Consider the following 16785-nt stretch of genomic DNA (forward strand, 5'->3'; position numbering starts at 1 on the left):
GTGCTGTAGACAGGTGTATGTATGTGTCTCAGGTGTTGGGTAATGGTATTGTCCAATGTGGTTCAGTGTTCTAGTGGTGGTGCCTTTTTTTCCTGCAGTGATTCTGACCGCCAATGGATTGCCACTGTGTTGGTTCAGTGGTGCTGATTTGTGAATCATTATTTGGCGGGTGGAATATTCTCGGCGTGGTGGTGCTGGTGCAGCCGCCTCCTTCGCGCCATCGTTTTGGCCGACAGTGTCGTTTTCAGGTGTATTTTGGGCACTGTTGTGTGGGTGAATCATAATACGGTGGTCTTCACTCTGCCATCACTCAATCAATCAATCCATCAAGGAATTTGTAGAGTGCACTACTCACCCATAAGGGTATCAAGGCACCGAAGGGGTGGTGGGGGCGCTGCTACTGCTCGAACAGCCAAGTCTTGAGAAGTCTCCTGAAAGTAAGGAGGTCCTTGGTCTGATGCAGGTTGGTGGGAAGGGTGTTCTACATCTTGGTGGCGAGGTGCGAGAATGATCTGCCGCCGGTTGTAGTGGATGCGTGGGATGGTTGCGAGGGCGAGGTCGGCGGAGTGGAGCTGTCGGGTTGGGGTGTGAAAGGAGAGCCGTCTGTTGAGGTATTCTGGTCCGGGGTCCGGTGTTGTGCAGTGCGTTGTGAGCGTGGGTGAGGAGTTTGAAGGTAATTCTCTTGTTGACAGAGAGCCAGTGCAGGTCTCTCAGGTGGCCTGTGATGTGGCAGAGGTGGGGGATGTCCAGGATGAGGCGTGCAGAGGTGTTCCGGATGCCTTGCAGCCTTTTCTGGAGTTTGGCTGTGGTTCATGCGTAGAGGGCATTGCCATAGTCCAGTTTGCTGCTTATGAGGGCTTGGGTGACTGTTCTTCTGGTTTCCGTGGGTATCCATTTGTAGATCTTTCAGAGCATGCAGAGGATGGTGAAGCAGGAGGAGGAGATGGCGTTGACTTGCTGGGTCATGGATAATGAGGAGTCCAGGATGAATCCAAGGTTGCGTGCGTGGTCGTTGGGAGTCAGAGCGGATCCGAGTGTGGCAGGCCACTAGGAGTCATTCCATGCGGAGGGGGTGGAGGCGAAGATGAGGACCTCAGGCTTGTCGGAATTCATTTGAAGCAGCTGTTTCATTCCTTCGTGGAGGTTGGTCTTGGCGGTGTCCTTGGTGAGGGAGAGATCAGCTGGGTGTTGTTGACTTATGAGCTGATGTTGACGTTGTGAGATTGGGCGATGCTAGTGAGCAGAACCATGTAGATGTTGAAGAGGTTCAGGCTGAGGGACAAACCCTGGAGTACGCTGCAGATGATTTTGGTGGCTTGAGAGTGGAATGGAGGGAGGTGGACTCTCTGAGTTCTGCAGGTGAGAAAGGAGGTGATCCAGTCCAGGGCTCTGTTGCGGATTCCTGCAGTGCTGAGTGTGTACGGTGTGATGGCAGACTGTGTCAAACACGGCTGAGAGGTCCAGGAGGATGAGGGCTGTGTATTTGCCGTTGTCCAGTATGGTTCTGATGTCGTTGGTGGCGGCGATGAGGGCAGTTTCGGTGCTGTGGTTGCTGCGGAATCTGGTTTGGGAAGGGTCCAATATGGACATCACTGGCAGTCTTTCTTCAGACGCTTGTACGGTGGTCTTTGGTGATGACCGCCAAATTCGGAATGACCACCTCAGATCGGAAACATATAAACAGTGATGGACACATCCTCGCTGTGGCCTTGTTCCCACTTAGGCCACTTAGTACACCTTGGGAACTGTTGCCCAGATATTTTCAGGTGAACAAGATCATCACTGTCTCCTTTGAGTGGGTTAGCTCCTTCCTTGCTTTAGCTTAGTCTTATAGGACTCAAACCCATATTTACACTTTTTAGCACCACATTTGCGTCATTTCGTGCATTTCGCTGCTTTTGCGTCAAACATTGACACAAATATGGCACTAAAAAAGTATAAATATGGGCCTTACTCCACACCCTACACCTTTCCTCAGCGCCTCCAGAATCCCAGTCATGTGGAGAGTACTTTCTTTATGCCAAATCACTGTCTATTTCCTTTCCTACCAGTGGTCAGTAAAGTTGGAAGACCTGCACCTATATCCTGGTCCACATTATTTGTATCTATGATGTCACATTTAAATGTCAGCATGCGCCCGATTAAATGTGAATGTTTCCTATAGAAGGCTTCAGCGTAGAACGCGCTAAGGAAATTCTCCTGTAAAGTTTGCTGGACACAGAGAAAAAAATCTTAAAATTGGAACGCAATCCGCCACCAAAGACACAACTACATTAGTGTTTCTGCGGTAATAAGGAATGGGAGATGGTGCACATGCCCATCTCACAGAAGCAGTATGAAAAAGCTGCTTTGAACTCTATACAGAGGTTCCTGTGTGAGATCATCAATATTGCTGACAGTATAGATGACATCAAGAATACAAGGTATGCATTTGTTCAGTGCTTAATTTGAGCCAGTGGTTCCCGCACATGCACTCAATTGTCAACAAGGTGGTGGTGGTGTCTAATACAGCAATTAGTACGATAACAATTGTTTATAAATTCACTGTCCACTAAGAATAACTAATACCTTCCGTCCAAGTCACTCTTATGCCTTTGAGAGCATTGAATTATCATACTTGTAGAGGTGCCAGTTTACTAGTTGTGTTAGTACTTTTAGTGGCACTGAGTTTTTACAAATTAAGCCTTATCATGCAAGTGTTGCTATTCTGTAATCATTGTAACTTTGTAATAATCTGTAATCAATGCCTCACTGTAACCAACAAACAGCCTTTGTGTGCCAGTGGGGCTAGTATCCTGACCTCAAGAAACACATACTCACAAAAAATACAGGTCACGCACAACCCTTACAATGTCAATAGTAGAAATTAAACCAGTTGATAAAATGACTCAGCAAGTCAGCTAGTCAAAAATGCTCTCACCTGCAGCTCAGGCTTTCAAAGGTTCAAGGTTAGCTCAACCTTCTATTCTTAAACTGGGAACTGCTTAATAACAATTTCGACGATTTACAGAGTATAGAGGCGGCAAATCTGTGGTAAGACACGCTTTATAAAAGCATTTTTTTCTGTTTTTGTTGTTTTTTTTGTTATGAAACAGATCTCATTGGGAAAATATGAGTGTCCCCCATGAGGGCAATAGTTGCCAAATCCAGTTTTATAAGAGACCAAAATTCAACACGAATGCTGTTTTGTATGCAGAGGAGGGGGCACAAATAAATTCAATTTAGAAATTATACTTTGAATAGAAAATTCATTGTATGTTCAATATTTGCACCGTGTATTATTTCTCAGCTTGAAAAGAAGAGCCCCATCTGGCAGGCTCTTGGATGGATGTTCTTGCGGTATACGTGTTTGAAGAGGCATGAGCATAAAAGGAGCAACATCCTGATAAAGTGATCTAGTTTCTTTTCAAACATAAAGTTACAGGAACCAGCCCTTTGATCAGTTTCTAAGAATTGATTCTAATTTCTCAAAGAAGCTGGATTAATTTTGTCAAGAACATGTGCCCACTAATAAATTAACAGTGTGAGGTTATCTGGAGAGAAAGGGCCGCCAGGATCCAAAAATAGCCTAAAGTGATGATAGCAATTTAAAAATAGAGTCGGAAAAATAATCGTTTATTTAACTACGCAGCCGTCCCCTTCCACGTGACGTCCCCTTCCACGTGAATGAAAAAAGTCCATCTAGTGGAATTTTGCTATTCTCAATGCCGCAGCCATCTTTAAAGTAGCGTCTCTATTCTATACCTAATCTGGATGGGATGGCGGTACAGTACCAGCACAGGTGATTTTTGATGGGTCCGCTTCATGAAGTAACACCCTGCGAGGTCTGAGAAGGGAAGACTGGGATGTGCAGAAATAAAAAATTGAACCCCAAGGGAAACATGGAGAACCTTGTGGCTTAAACGGAGCACTGTGTGACGGATATCCTGTCCACCGTTTTACGATCCTATTATGGCATATGGGTGAACAGGATATCTGTCATGTTTGTGACATGCCATCGGCCAAGATCTAAATCAGGCCCTTATTCTATTTCTATGTGTGGTGCAATATTCTCTGTGTGTCACAGGTTCAAATCTAGATAGTGATGACTCTGACTTTTAGCATTTATTAATGCAGTTACCAGTGGTGAGGATAAACAAAAAATGTTTAAAAAATGTCAGTAACTGCCTTTTTTTTTAAATGTGTGCATTTACCAACAGACTATCCTTGCACATATTGTTATATTATGTAATGCAATTTGTAGAGCACACTATCTCCCTGGAAGGTATCCTGGCTCTGAGTAGGTGTGAGTCTAGCCAAAACTAGGGCCTAGTGAGACTACTTGAATAGCAAGGTCTTCAGCCTCTTGTGGAATTCAAGACGTGAAGAGGATGCTCCTATGTGTAGTGGCAGGTCGTTTTGTGCTATAGGAGCAGGGTGGATGGCTCAACCTTGGTTCTGGTTTTCCGAATGCATGGCATTTCTGAATTTAGGAGCCCGGAAGAGTGGAGATGTCTGTAAAGTTTCTGAAAGCAGATGCAATTGTTGAGGAATGATTAGCCTGTGTTGCACAGTGCCTTGGAAGTATGAGTGAGTTGTTTAAATTGTGGTCATTTGTGTACAGAAGGCCAGTGGATCTCCTTTAGATTTGGTGTGACTGTGGCATGAGAGGTTGAGAGTGATTTTGGCAGCCAAGCTCTGAATGGCCTCCAAACTCTTGGTGTGTTTTATTGGTCATGGCATAGAGGGTGATCCCGTGGTCTAGCGTGCATTTGATGAGGGCATGTATGCCGGTTTCCAAGTGCTAATTGGGAGCATTCCAAAATATTCCTCATCATCTTCAGGATATTGATGTATGAGGCGGTGACATAGTTGACTTGGGGAGTCATGTTGAGTTTGCTGTTGATGACGATCCTGAGGTTGTTTGTGTAGGTGGTGGTGTGGGTGTCGATCCTAGCTCTGTTGGCCACTAGGTGGAGTCCCACAGTGAAGTGCTCTTCCTGGAGATCATGAATTCAGTCTTGTCAGTGTTAGCTTCTGACAGATGGTCTTGATCCAGTGGATGATGCCATTCATGCAGTCATTGAATTTGATCTTGGTACTGGACGACTTGTCTGTGAGGGAGCGAGAATGAGCTGCGTGTCATTGATGTCGGAGAGAATGTTAATATTCTGAGAGCTGATGATTGCGGCTAAAAGGATCATGTATGCACTGAAAAGGGTCGAGCTCATGGAGGATCCTTGCAGTACTCTGTAGAAGAGATTGTTGGTGTCTGAGGTGGATGGTGCCAGGCTGAAGTCAGGAAGGAGCAGATCCATCAGACTGCATATTCTTGAAATCCAGTGCTGAGTAGGCGCTGGATGAGGAAGGAGTGCGAAACCATGTCAAGCACTGCTGAGAGGTCCAGGAGATTAAGGGCTGCCATATCTCCTCTGTTCAAAGACATGCGGATGTCATACATGACGGGGATGAGGGCAATTTCCATGCTACGGTTGGATCTGAAACCAGACTGATTGATGTAAAAGAGTTGGTGGTTGTTGAGTTATTTGATGACATGTCTGTTGATGATTTTCTCTAAGGGAATGATAGTAGGAAGATCAGAGTGTAGTTGGCAAGCACTGAAGGGTCCATGGGGAGTTTCTTCACCAATGGGAGGACAGTTGTTTGTTTCCAAGTATCTGAGCGGGTAAGAATTGGTGTGAGCCTGGTGCTAACTGGTAGCAGTCCTCTGGAGTAGGCATGGTAGGGCAGGGGTCAGATGGGACCCCTGAGTGGATGGAAGTCATGGTGGCGGCAGTTTCTTCTAGGGTGATGGTGAGCTGGTGGTGAGTTAAAGTTGCTGTAAGTATTGGTGATTTTGTTGCTGAAGAAATGTGAGAGGTTGTTGTAGCAGGAGTGATTGATTTGGAGGCAGTTGCTAGTGAAGTGAGATCCTTCACAATGTCAAAGATTTCTTTGATTCTGTTGGTGCTGGCATCAATGCAGTCTACCTTAGTGGTACATTTGGTGGTTTGGATCATTTGGTGGTAGGCTCTCGGGGCAGGTTTAACATACTCTTGTCATCATTGTCCTGTCTCATTCTTCATTTGCACCATATTTGTTTGTAGTTGTGCTGAATCAGTCTGAGATCTTCTGAGTACCAACTGACCTGGAGTCTAGATCTTGTTGTATTGCTGTGTTTGAGGGGAGCAGAGAGTCAGTGCATGAGGTGATCCGATTGTTGAAATTCTTGATGGTTTTTGGAAGGTGATTGTTGTGTTCGGTAGATGTTGAGAAAGGTGTTCCAGTCCTTGTCAGTGATACTGTTCTAGTTTCATTGGGCTGGTCTGGCAGTGGTGCATCTACATTGGATCAGGACGAGGATGCCGAACTTGACGAGAGCATATTCTGTCCCAGAGACTGCTGTGGTCTCATTTACTCAGATGTTATTGAAGATGAAGAAAATAGGGTCCAAGAGGTGTCTGCCAATGACTGCAGATCCCTTTACTGATTGAGTGAAGCCTAGGCTTCCAAGACCTTCAAAGAGTGGTTTTGAGTTTGGCTTGCCATTGGCCTCCAGGTGGAAGGTCAGGTGTCTCAGTAGGAAGTCATTTATTGAGTGGGGGGGGACAAGTGGTGTGACGAAGTCTGTGATGGTGTTGGAAAAGTCAGTGCACAGTCCAGTTAGTCTGTACAAGAGAGTACCACTTAGGGGGAAGTTGGCTATGACGTGGAGCTTGAACTACAGGTGTCCCATGTTGGAAGATGACATGTAACGGTGCAGCTGATGGCATTTTTGTGAATGACAGCATTTATGATTCTGGGCTTGTGAAGGCTGCCTTGCCTCGCGATTTTGTAGCTAAGTGAATGGCTGTGGTGATATCCGGTGCAAAAGCAGGGTTCGGTTAGGTTTCTGTGAGGAAAAGCCGGTCTGGAGTGTTTTTGTACTGCAAGTATCATATCTCTGGGGTGTGTTTGGTGAGTAAGCGGTTGTTGTGGAGCTTGAAAGCGAGCACAGAGTGTTGTGGGGTGGTTGCAGAACTGTATGAGTGTGAGAGAGTGGGGTGTTGGGGCTGTTGGTTTGGTTATGGTGAGTTTTGTATGTGGGTAAATGCAGGGGAATGGTCCCTCGGTTTGGTCTGGTGAGGTGGTGGGGTAGTGGTGGGAAGGGTTACCGCACTGGGCATGAGCCAGGTGCAGTCGAGAGCAGACAGGCTTGACTTTTGCATGCCCACTGCACATATCTGCTGCACATCTGTGCTACAGCCATCATTAAGTAGGGGGAGGAGAGATTTCACTTCTATGGAGGAGGATGAATCGAAATCCAGTGATGTAACTTTCTGTTCAGTTTCATGACAGAAATGAGTCCTTTTGCTTAGCTTCATATTTTAAAGACCGTTTTGGGCGAAACCTCCTGTTCACCCAGATGATGAGAAATCCAGTAAAATCCTAATTAAGCAGCAAACAACCTTGTCAGGGTGAAACATAAGCAAAACCCAAATTAACCTGTGCTTAGTGTTTATATTGCACATTAAACAGTAAACAAGTGAAAACACCACACAAAGAAAAATCCCACACCAATTTAGAAAAATAGAGTAAATGTAATACATTATTTGAGACCAAAAAAACAAAAATCCAATCAGTAATACCGAAGTAATGCATTTTTAACAATTTAAAGGCAGAAAGCACCATCTGGTCGTGCCATACTGCAGCAAACTCACAAATTCAAGTCCACCATGATGTAGCACAGACTGGCTACAGGACCTGGTTAAGCCAGCTAAAAAAGTTCCTTAAATCATGGCTTCGGAGCAATGCGGAGTCTCTTGTTGAGGATGCATTAGGCAGAGGTGATTCCGAGGAGCTGTGATGCAGACCATCAATCAGTCAGTTTTTATAAAGTGCAACTATTCACCCGTAAGGGTCTCAAGGTGCTGGTGGAGGGTCTTCCATGTCTTGAGGTTCTTCCTGAAGATGGTGAGTGATGGGCTTTGTCTAAGGTGTGTGGATAGGTTGTTCCAGCTCTTGGCTGCAAGGTAGATGAAAGATCTTTCTCCGGTGGTGGTTTTCTGGATGCGTGCAATGGTGGCTAGTGCCTTCTGGGTGGATTGGAGGGGACTGGAAGGGTTATGGAAAGAGATGCGATGATTCAGGTAGGTTGTGAAATGCCTTGTAGGCTTTGTTGAGTAGTTTGAAGTTGTTTAGCTTCTCCACTGGGAGCCAATGGAGTAGTCCCAGGTGTTGGAAGATGTGTTCCTGGCGGGGAGGGAGTCTGGCTGTGGCATTCTGGATGAGTTGTAGTTTCCTGATGTTCTTTGTCATGGTCATGGCATAGAGTGCGTTGCCGTAGTCAAGCTTTCTTGTGACTATGGCATAGGTGTCTATTTTGCGGCAGTCGTCCGGAATCTACTTGAAGATTTTGCGGGAGTTGGCAGAAGGTGTACCAGCAGGAAAAGGTGACTGCATTTACCTGTCGGGTCATTGTTAGGAAGGAGTCAAGGATGATTACCAGGTTGCAAGCATGGTCAGTCGGAGAAGGTAGAACACTGAGTGATGTGGGCCACCAGGAGTCATCCTAGGCTGAAGTGGAGTTTCCAAAGATGATGAGCTCGGTCTTGTCTGAGTTGAGCTTGAAGCAGCTCTCCCTCATCCAGGCGTCAATGGCTTTCATTCCAGTGTGAAAGTGCCTCTTGGCTTTGTCTGGGTCTTCAGTGAGGGATATGATGAGTTGTGTGTCACCGGCATATGACACAATCTTCATTCCATGGCCTCTGACGATGGCTACAAGCAGAGCAATGTAGATGTTAAAGAGCGTAGGGCTTAGGCAGGATCCCTTGGTTACTCCGCAGCTGACGTCTGTTGGTTTGGAAATGAAGGGTGGGTGCCTGACACTTGTGTTCTTCCGGTGAGGAAGGAGTGAATCCATTGCTAGGCTTTTCCGCGCATTCTTACTTCATGAAATCTGGTGCATAAGGTGCTGTGGGAGACCGCGTTAAAGGCTGCTGAGAGGTCAAGGAGTATGAGTGCTGATGTGTGGCCTTGGTCGAGGAGTCTGCAGATGTCATTGGAGGCTGCAAGAAGAGCTGTCTCCATACTGTGGTTGCTGCAGAAGCCATGCTGGGAGGTATCCAGAGAGTTGTTGTCTTCGATGAATTTTCGCAGTTGTGAGTTGATGGCTTTTTCCAGGACTTTGGCCGGGTAGGGTAGTAGCGAGATGGGCTGGAAATTCTTTCACTCTGATGGGTTGGCTGTGGGTCTCTTCAGGAGAGGGCGGACTTCAGCATGGTTCAATCATCGGGGAAGGTGGCTGTTTTGATAGAGCAGTTCAGTGTTTTGCAGAGTTTGGGGGCGATGGATGCACTGGCTCTGTTGTAGATGTGGTGGGGACAGGGGTCTGTGGGAGCTCCGGAATTAATGCTGTTCATGATGATTCCAGTCTCTTCTGTGGTGAGAGTGGACCAGCTGTGGAGAGTTACGGTGGGGACTAGGGGTCTGGGTCTCTCGCAGGTTCTGATGCTGGGTGGGTTCTGCAGGAGAAAGCTGTCATAGATGTCTTTAATCTTGTGGTGGAATAAGGTGCCCAGTTTGTCGCAGAGGTCTTGTGATGGGGGGATGTTGGTGGCTTCAGAGGGAGGATTGGTGAATTTGTTGATTACAGTGAAGAGTTCTCTTGTGTTGCGTGGGGAGGTGTTGATGCATTCCCAGAGCGCAGCTTTTTTTTGCATTTTTGATGCGTCAGTGATGGGTGGGAGTGGCGGCTCTGAAGGAGGTGAGGTCTTCGCTGGTTTTGCTGTTTCTCCATTTCTTCACTAGGCACCTGCAAGTGCGCTTGGATTGTTGGAGTTCGATGGTGAACCAGCTGGCTCTTTTTGGGATGCGCTTGACCGAATTTGATCAGAGTGGGGCTAAGAAGTTGGTGCATTCGGTGATCCAGGCGTTGAGGTTGCGTGCTGTGGTGTTGGCGTCGTAGGTGAGGGTATTTTGGAAAGTGTTGTGGTGAGTTGCTTGTCTGTAATTTAGTTTAATTTTCTGTGGGGGGCCCTGGGGACATGAAGGTGGCTGTTGGGTGAGGTGATGGCACAGTGTAAGCAGTGATGGTCAGTCCAGTCCCGGATGGAGATATTCTAACCTGGTTGCTTGAGGTGAAAATGGAGTCTAGCCTATGGGTGTGGGCACAGTGATTAGTTGTTGGAGTCCGAGGGTGGCAAGATTATTGAGTAGGCAAATGGTGTTTTGGTTGTTGCGGTCCTCGAGGAGGAAATTCAAGTTGCTGCGGAGCTAGGTAGGAGGACACCAGGGCATTGGGTGTGGCAAAGTCTACAATGGCTTTAAAAGTGGCCAAAAAAATGGTGCAAGAAAATCTCTTTGATTTCCTTGCACCATTTGTTCACCCCACCTAATGGGTGACCCGCCCCTTGCATTCATTATGCCTGGCATAGGCATAATGTGGCACAAGGGTTTACAAAGTGGCGCAATGCATGCATTGTGGCACTTTGTAAATATGGCATGGGGAAATTGCCACTTTAGCACCATCTTAGTGTCAAAAGAATTACGCTATGGCAGCACTAAGGTGGCACTAGGGGCTCTTATATCTGCCCCCAGGAGTTATAGACAGAGTCAACAGTTACTGAAGTTAGCAAAACTAAAATAGCCAGATGCATTTCAACTTGTATTGAAGAGCATCTGAAACAGCAAAGATTGTTATTGGCGTTCACATTCATTTTTAAATAATCCAAGTTTTTTGCACTATAACCAGTTATAAATACATTCATAGTATCTTCCTTGTGCACAAACATGAGGGGCTTACATCAAGAATCTTATACATTTAAAAGAACACCCAAGAAAGTATATTCCAAAAAAAACCACCACCTTTGTGATAAAAATACCAAAATCCTTAGTAATAACATTTGTAAGATACAGAAGAGAACATCCCACTCAATGATTCATTCAGGTTGTGTTTTCTGTTTCATGTAAGAAGTGCCAGGTCTGTTAATGACGCTTGCTCCTACCTTCAGATAGGATAAGACCCAAGCTCTCAACGGGTTTTTGGGTTGCCCTCCTTGTGATATTGGTCTGTTAACAATGCTTTTATAGTATGGCACCAGTGTACATTCAATAGGTTTAATTGTGTTATAAACACTCCCAGCTCAGAGCACTGTGACAAGATCAGGGAACATTGCAATATAGCTGGTAAATAAGGCTTTTTGAAGTGTGACAACTTTTCGGCTATAGATCTTGGTGAGTCAGTCACCAATGATGTGTTAAAAGAACAGCCTTTAATACTTCTGAGGTTTGACGGAATCAGGAATAATGCGTTTTTGCATGACTAAAACCCGGGATCTTTTATTGTATAAAACTGCCTCTGAAAGATGGGTAGGTCTTAGAAGTTAGTCAAGTATGAGGACTGTTTGGTTCACCCTGTCCTCATGCCTTTACCAATAGAAAAGCCAGGGGCCTAGTTTAGTCAGTAAAATTCAGGGGATGGCGGGGGTCCAAATTAAATTTCCTAACTAAAAATGCAGTTGGCTGCAGGGTGGAGGGGTGAGACGATCAAGGATTGGGATGTACTGTTTACATGAGGAACAAAGTCAGTATTGATTTGCGTTAGGATTGCCTCTGTCTAGAATGGCACAGTGGGCAAAGACAATGGCTTGAAATGCTACCCAAGTGATTGCCACTGATGATTTGCAAGCATTCATTCCATCACTTTTTGGATGTTTGATTCCCAGTACAACGCCTGGAAAGTTGAAACTGGAGCAGATTTCGAAGCCTACTACTGCCAATGTTTGTGAATTCCAAAAGGAAAAGAAGTAAATTAGCACCACACCAGTGCTGAGCCCTTTTTTGTCTATTTGGGGTAGTTCGCACTTAGGCCTTCATAAAGTTTTGTCCATATAAGCTATCCATGCCAAATTTAAGTTTTTTGTTTCCAACATCCTAGGAATTCTAAAGGCACCCAGAGTTTGTGGGTTCCCCTGGAGGAGACTAAGAAATTAGCCAAAATACAGCGAAAATTTGGGCCCGTATTTATACTCCGTTTGCGCCGAATTAGCGTCGTTTTTTTCGACGCAAATTCGGCGCAAAACTAACGCCATATTTATACTTTGGCGTTAGACGCGTCTAGCGCCAAAGTATTGGCAAATAGCGTCATTTTTTTGCGTGAACGCCTTCCTTGCGTTAATGAGATGCAAGGAAGGCGTTCCCGTCTAAAAAAATGACGGCGACGCAAATGCGTCGTATTTATACTCCCGGGCAAAAATCACGCCCGGGAGTTGGCGGGTCAAAAAACCCCGCATTTGCGCCACTATTTAACGCCTGGGTCAGGGTAGGCGTTAAGGGGCCTGTGGGCTCAAAATGAGCCCACAGGTGCCCTCCCCTGCCCCCAGGGACCCCCCCTGCCACCCCTGCCCACCCCAGGAGGACACCCAAGGATGGAGGGACCCACCCCAGGGACATTCAGGTAAGTTCAGGTAAGTATAATTTTTTATATTTTTTAAAAAAAATTGGGTGGCATAGGGGGGCCTTATTTGTGCCCCCCTACATGCCACTATGCCCAATGACCATGCCCAGGGGACACAAGTCCCCTGGGCATGGCCATTGGGCAAGGGGGCATGACTCCTGTCTTTACTAAGACAGGAGTCATGAAATGGCGTCTGGGCGTCGTAAAAAAATGGCGCAAATCGGGTTGAGGCGATTCTTTTCCCTCAACCTGACTTGCCCCATTTTAAGACGCCCTAACGTCATTTTTTCCCAACGCCGGCGCTGCCTGGTCTACGTGGTTTTTTTCCACGCACACCAGGCAGCGCCGGTCTGCTTGCGCCGGCTAACGCCATTCCATAAATACGGCGCCCGCATGGCGCTTCAGAATGGCGTTAGATGGCGCTAAATTTTTTGACGCTAAACTGCGTTACCGCAGTTTAGCGTCAAAAAGTATAAATATGGGCCTTGGTATTTTAAAAAAAAAATTGGAAAAAAGGGCTGCATAAGAAGGTCTGTGTTTTTTGTCCCTGAAAATGGCATGAACAAAGGGTTTGCGGTGCTAAAATCACCATCTTCCTAGCTTTCAGGAACAGGCAGACTTGAATCAGAAAACTACTTTTTTCAACACAGTTTTGGCATTTTACTGGGACATACCCCATTTTTACTATTTTTTGTGCTTTCAGCCTCCTTCCAGTTAGTGACAGTAATGGGTATGAAACCAATGCTGGATCTTGGAAAGCTAAACATTTCTGAAACAGAGACATAATTGTGAATTAAGCAAGGGGTCATTTGTGTAGATCCTACAAGGTTTTCCTACAGAAAATAACAGCTGAAATAAAAAAAATATAAAAATTGATGTGAAAAAACAGCCATTTTTCTCCATGTTTTACTCTGTAACTTTTTCCTGTGATGTCAGCTTTTTGAAAGCAATATACTGGCTTGTAGGTTCATCAAGAACCCTAGGTACCCAGGGCCAATAAATGAGCTGCACCTTGCAGTGGGTTTCCATTCTCTACCAGGTATACAGCAATTCATTTACTGAAATATAAAGAGTGAAAAATAGGCATCAAGAAAACATTTGTATTTTCAAAATGGGCACATCTCTGAATTCTGGGATGCCATACTAGCATGTGAATTACAGGACATTTCTCAAATAGACGACTTTTTTACACACTGTCTTACATTTGGAAGGAAAAAATGTAGAGAAAGACAAAGGGTAATAACGTTTGTTCTGCTATTCTGTGTTCCCCCAAGTCCTTGATAAAAATCGTACCTCACTTGCGTGGGTAGGCCTGCCCGCGACAGGAAATGCCCCAAAACACAATGTGGACACATCACATTTTCCCAAGGAAAACAGAGATGATTTTTTGCAAATTGCCTAGCTGTGGATTTTGGCCTCTAGCTCAGCCTGCACCAAAGGAAACCTACCAAACCTGTGCATTTTTGAAAAATAGACACATAGGGGAATCCAAGATGGGGTAACTTGTGGGGCTCTCACCAGGTTCTGTTACCCAGAATCCTTTGCAAATTTGGCAAAAAAAAAAAACTTTTTCCTCACATTTTGGTGATAGAAAGTTCTGGAATCTGAGAGGAGTCACAAATTTCCTTCCACACAGCGTTCACCTAAGTCTCCCGATAAAAATGGTACCTCACTTGTGTGGGTAGGCCTAGTGCCTGCGACAGGAAATGTTCCAAAACACAACATAGACACATCATATTTTCCCAAAGAAAACAGCTGTTTTTTGCAAAGTGCCTAGCTGTAGATTTTGGCCACTAGCACAGCCGGCACCTAAGGAAACCTACCAAACCTGTGCATTTTTTAAAACTAGACACCTAGGGGAATCCAAGATGGGGTGACTTGTGGGGCTCTCACCAGGTTCTGTTTCCCAGTATCCTTTGCAATCCTCACAAGTTGGCCAAAAAAACACTTTTTCCTCACATTTCGGTGACAGAAAGTTCTGGAATCTGAGAGGAGCCACAAGTTTCCTTCCACTCAGTGTTCCCCCAAGACTCCCGATAAAAATTGTACCTCACTTTTGTGGGTAGGCCTAGTGCCCGCGACAGGAATAGATCAAACAACGGTCAATGTTGGTCCTTACATGAGGGCAACTGTTGAACCTGGGGTGATCCATTCCTGACACAGGCACTAGGTACAGGCGCTCAAGTGGGGTAGCGTTTTTATCAGGACAGGTGCGGAAACACTGGGTGGTAGGAATTTTGTGGATTCCAGCATATTCCTGGAGTTTTTGTGACAGAACTGCATAGAGCTTTTATTCAACATTTCAGATTTGCAGGGTATTCTGGGTAAGAAAACATTTGGGAATCCACACGTCACACCTCTGTGGACTCCCCCAGATGTCTATTTTCCAGAAATGTCTGGGTTTGGTATGTATTCCTATGTAGCCACCGAGCCCAGGACCAAAAACGCAGGTGCCTGTCTTACAAAACCAGTTTGTTTTGTGATAGATAAATTTGAGGTCTCCACAATACGATTTGGGCGGTGGAATTTGGGGCTGAACTAAATTGGGGAGCTCCCAAGAAAGCACTCTCTCAGTGCTTGCCACCGCATGCACCTGCACTTTGGGTTGGGCTAACCCGCTATTGCCCCACTTCACAGAGTGTGCTTGTGAAGAGACTGCAGAACTGCCCTGAACACCTCCCTCATAATCACTGGAAAAGAAGTTATCCAATGGGACTCCTCCGACTGAAAAATAACTTCTAGAGTCTGTACCATTGCCCTATTCCTCAGATGCTGTCTCAGTATCTGCTGTCTCAGTCTCTGATCCTACGTCAGAGCTGTCCTCTATAACCTGAGTTAGGGCTTGAGCAGCAGACATCCAACGAGATGACATCTCTACTACTGGCTTAACTGTTGCTCTAAAACACTAGCCTAAGTAGACAGTCACAAAATTGCTGGTGGGCGCGTGTGTGATACCTGCAACAGTAGAGGTCACCTTACCTTAGCTTCTTCCCTCAATCAGCAGACACTCAAAAAAACAAAAAAGACATACTATTACAGCACCTTGTAACACACCAATCGTCAAAGTTTTTAGCGCCTCTAGCTCCCAGTCCAACAATCATTATTGGTTCTCTGACTACCTCCTCTTCGGATTCCCTCACTACCACCCGGAAAAAGTGCATTTCATCTTTCCATAGCCCCCCTCGCACATACATTTCATTTGTATTATATTTAAGGTAATGGCTAGCTTTACTAATCCACTCAGCTATTCACATATAATACAGTTTTGATCCTTTCAGTATGCATATAAACCTTCTGCGCTACTTTATGGCATCAAAACTGCCACTAGACAAAAGTCAGATCCTTTTCTAGTAGAAACATAATCACAAGTGTGTTGGGTCTTTGAGTTGGTGGGCGCTGGTGCATGCAATTGAATGCACGTGGTAACTAAGAGGGACTGTGAGGTAATGAAATGTGGGAAAAGGAATGCACGGAGTCGTTACTGATAGGCTACCGTGCTGGTCATGAAAACTGTTACCTAATAAACTTGATGTGGAATTCACTTAACGAGACCTCTTCATTTCCAAGAAGGCATTGTTTCAGTGGCTTCGAGGGGGAAAGGAATCGTGTACGACCGGTGAGGTAGCAGAGATTCATGTTCCCGTCACTTGCTCCTGTACGGAGGTTCTTTGGAGGAAAGGAACGTCAGTGAAGAAGGAGTGCAGACGGAGCATTGGTGGAGTGCAGAGGAGAAGAAGCGCAGTGCTGGTGTGACGTCTTTTGCTGATAGTGTTGTGAGTTTTGGTATTTCCAGATTGAGTAGACGTTGGAAACGTGTGTGTCATCAATGCTACGTTCCACGTCTTTTTTTGTTCTTTGTCAAGCGTCAACTCTGCTAGCGGTATCCTAGCAACTTGTTTGCTATTGCAGTATACATAGCAACGAGTATACGTGCATTTAACAATTTGACAGTGCGCTTCGGTGATGCGCACACCTTTCGTTACAACTGTGCCAGTGTTGTGGAGTATAAGTTTTCATCCTGAATTCAATAGTTTTACAGTGCGCCTCGGTGATGTGCACACCTTTTCGTCCTAATTGTGTATTTGCCTGAGGATGAGGGTCCCTCAGAGGGTGGTGTTTGGGTCAGTGTGCATTTGGAAGTGCAGGTGTTCGGCTGTGCTGAGGGTGTCTTCGGTGCTGGTCATGATACTGAGGGTGTTCTTGTGGACAATGGCGATGCCTCCTCCTGGTTTGTTGGAGTAGTCCCTGCGGGTGATCTTGTAGCCATCCGGGATGGCAATGGCGATGTCAGGGGCTGAGGAAGAGTCCATCCAGGTCTCAGTCAGGAAGGCGACGTCTGGGGAGGCTGAGTTGAGTACATTCCATAGCTC

The sequence above is a fragment of the Pleurodeles waltl genome, chromosome 1_2, assembly GCF_031143425.1.
Source record: "Pleurodeles waltl isolate 20211129_DDA chromosome 1_2, aPleWal1.hap1.20221129, whole genome shotgun sequence".
In the NCBI taxonomy this organism is placed as follows: domain Eukaryota; kingdom Metazoa; phylum Chordata; class Amphibia; order Caudata; family Salamandridae; genus Pleurodeles; species Pleurodeles waltl.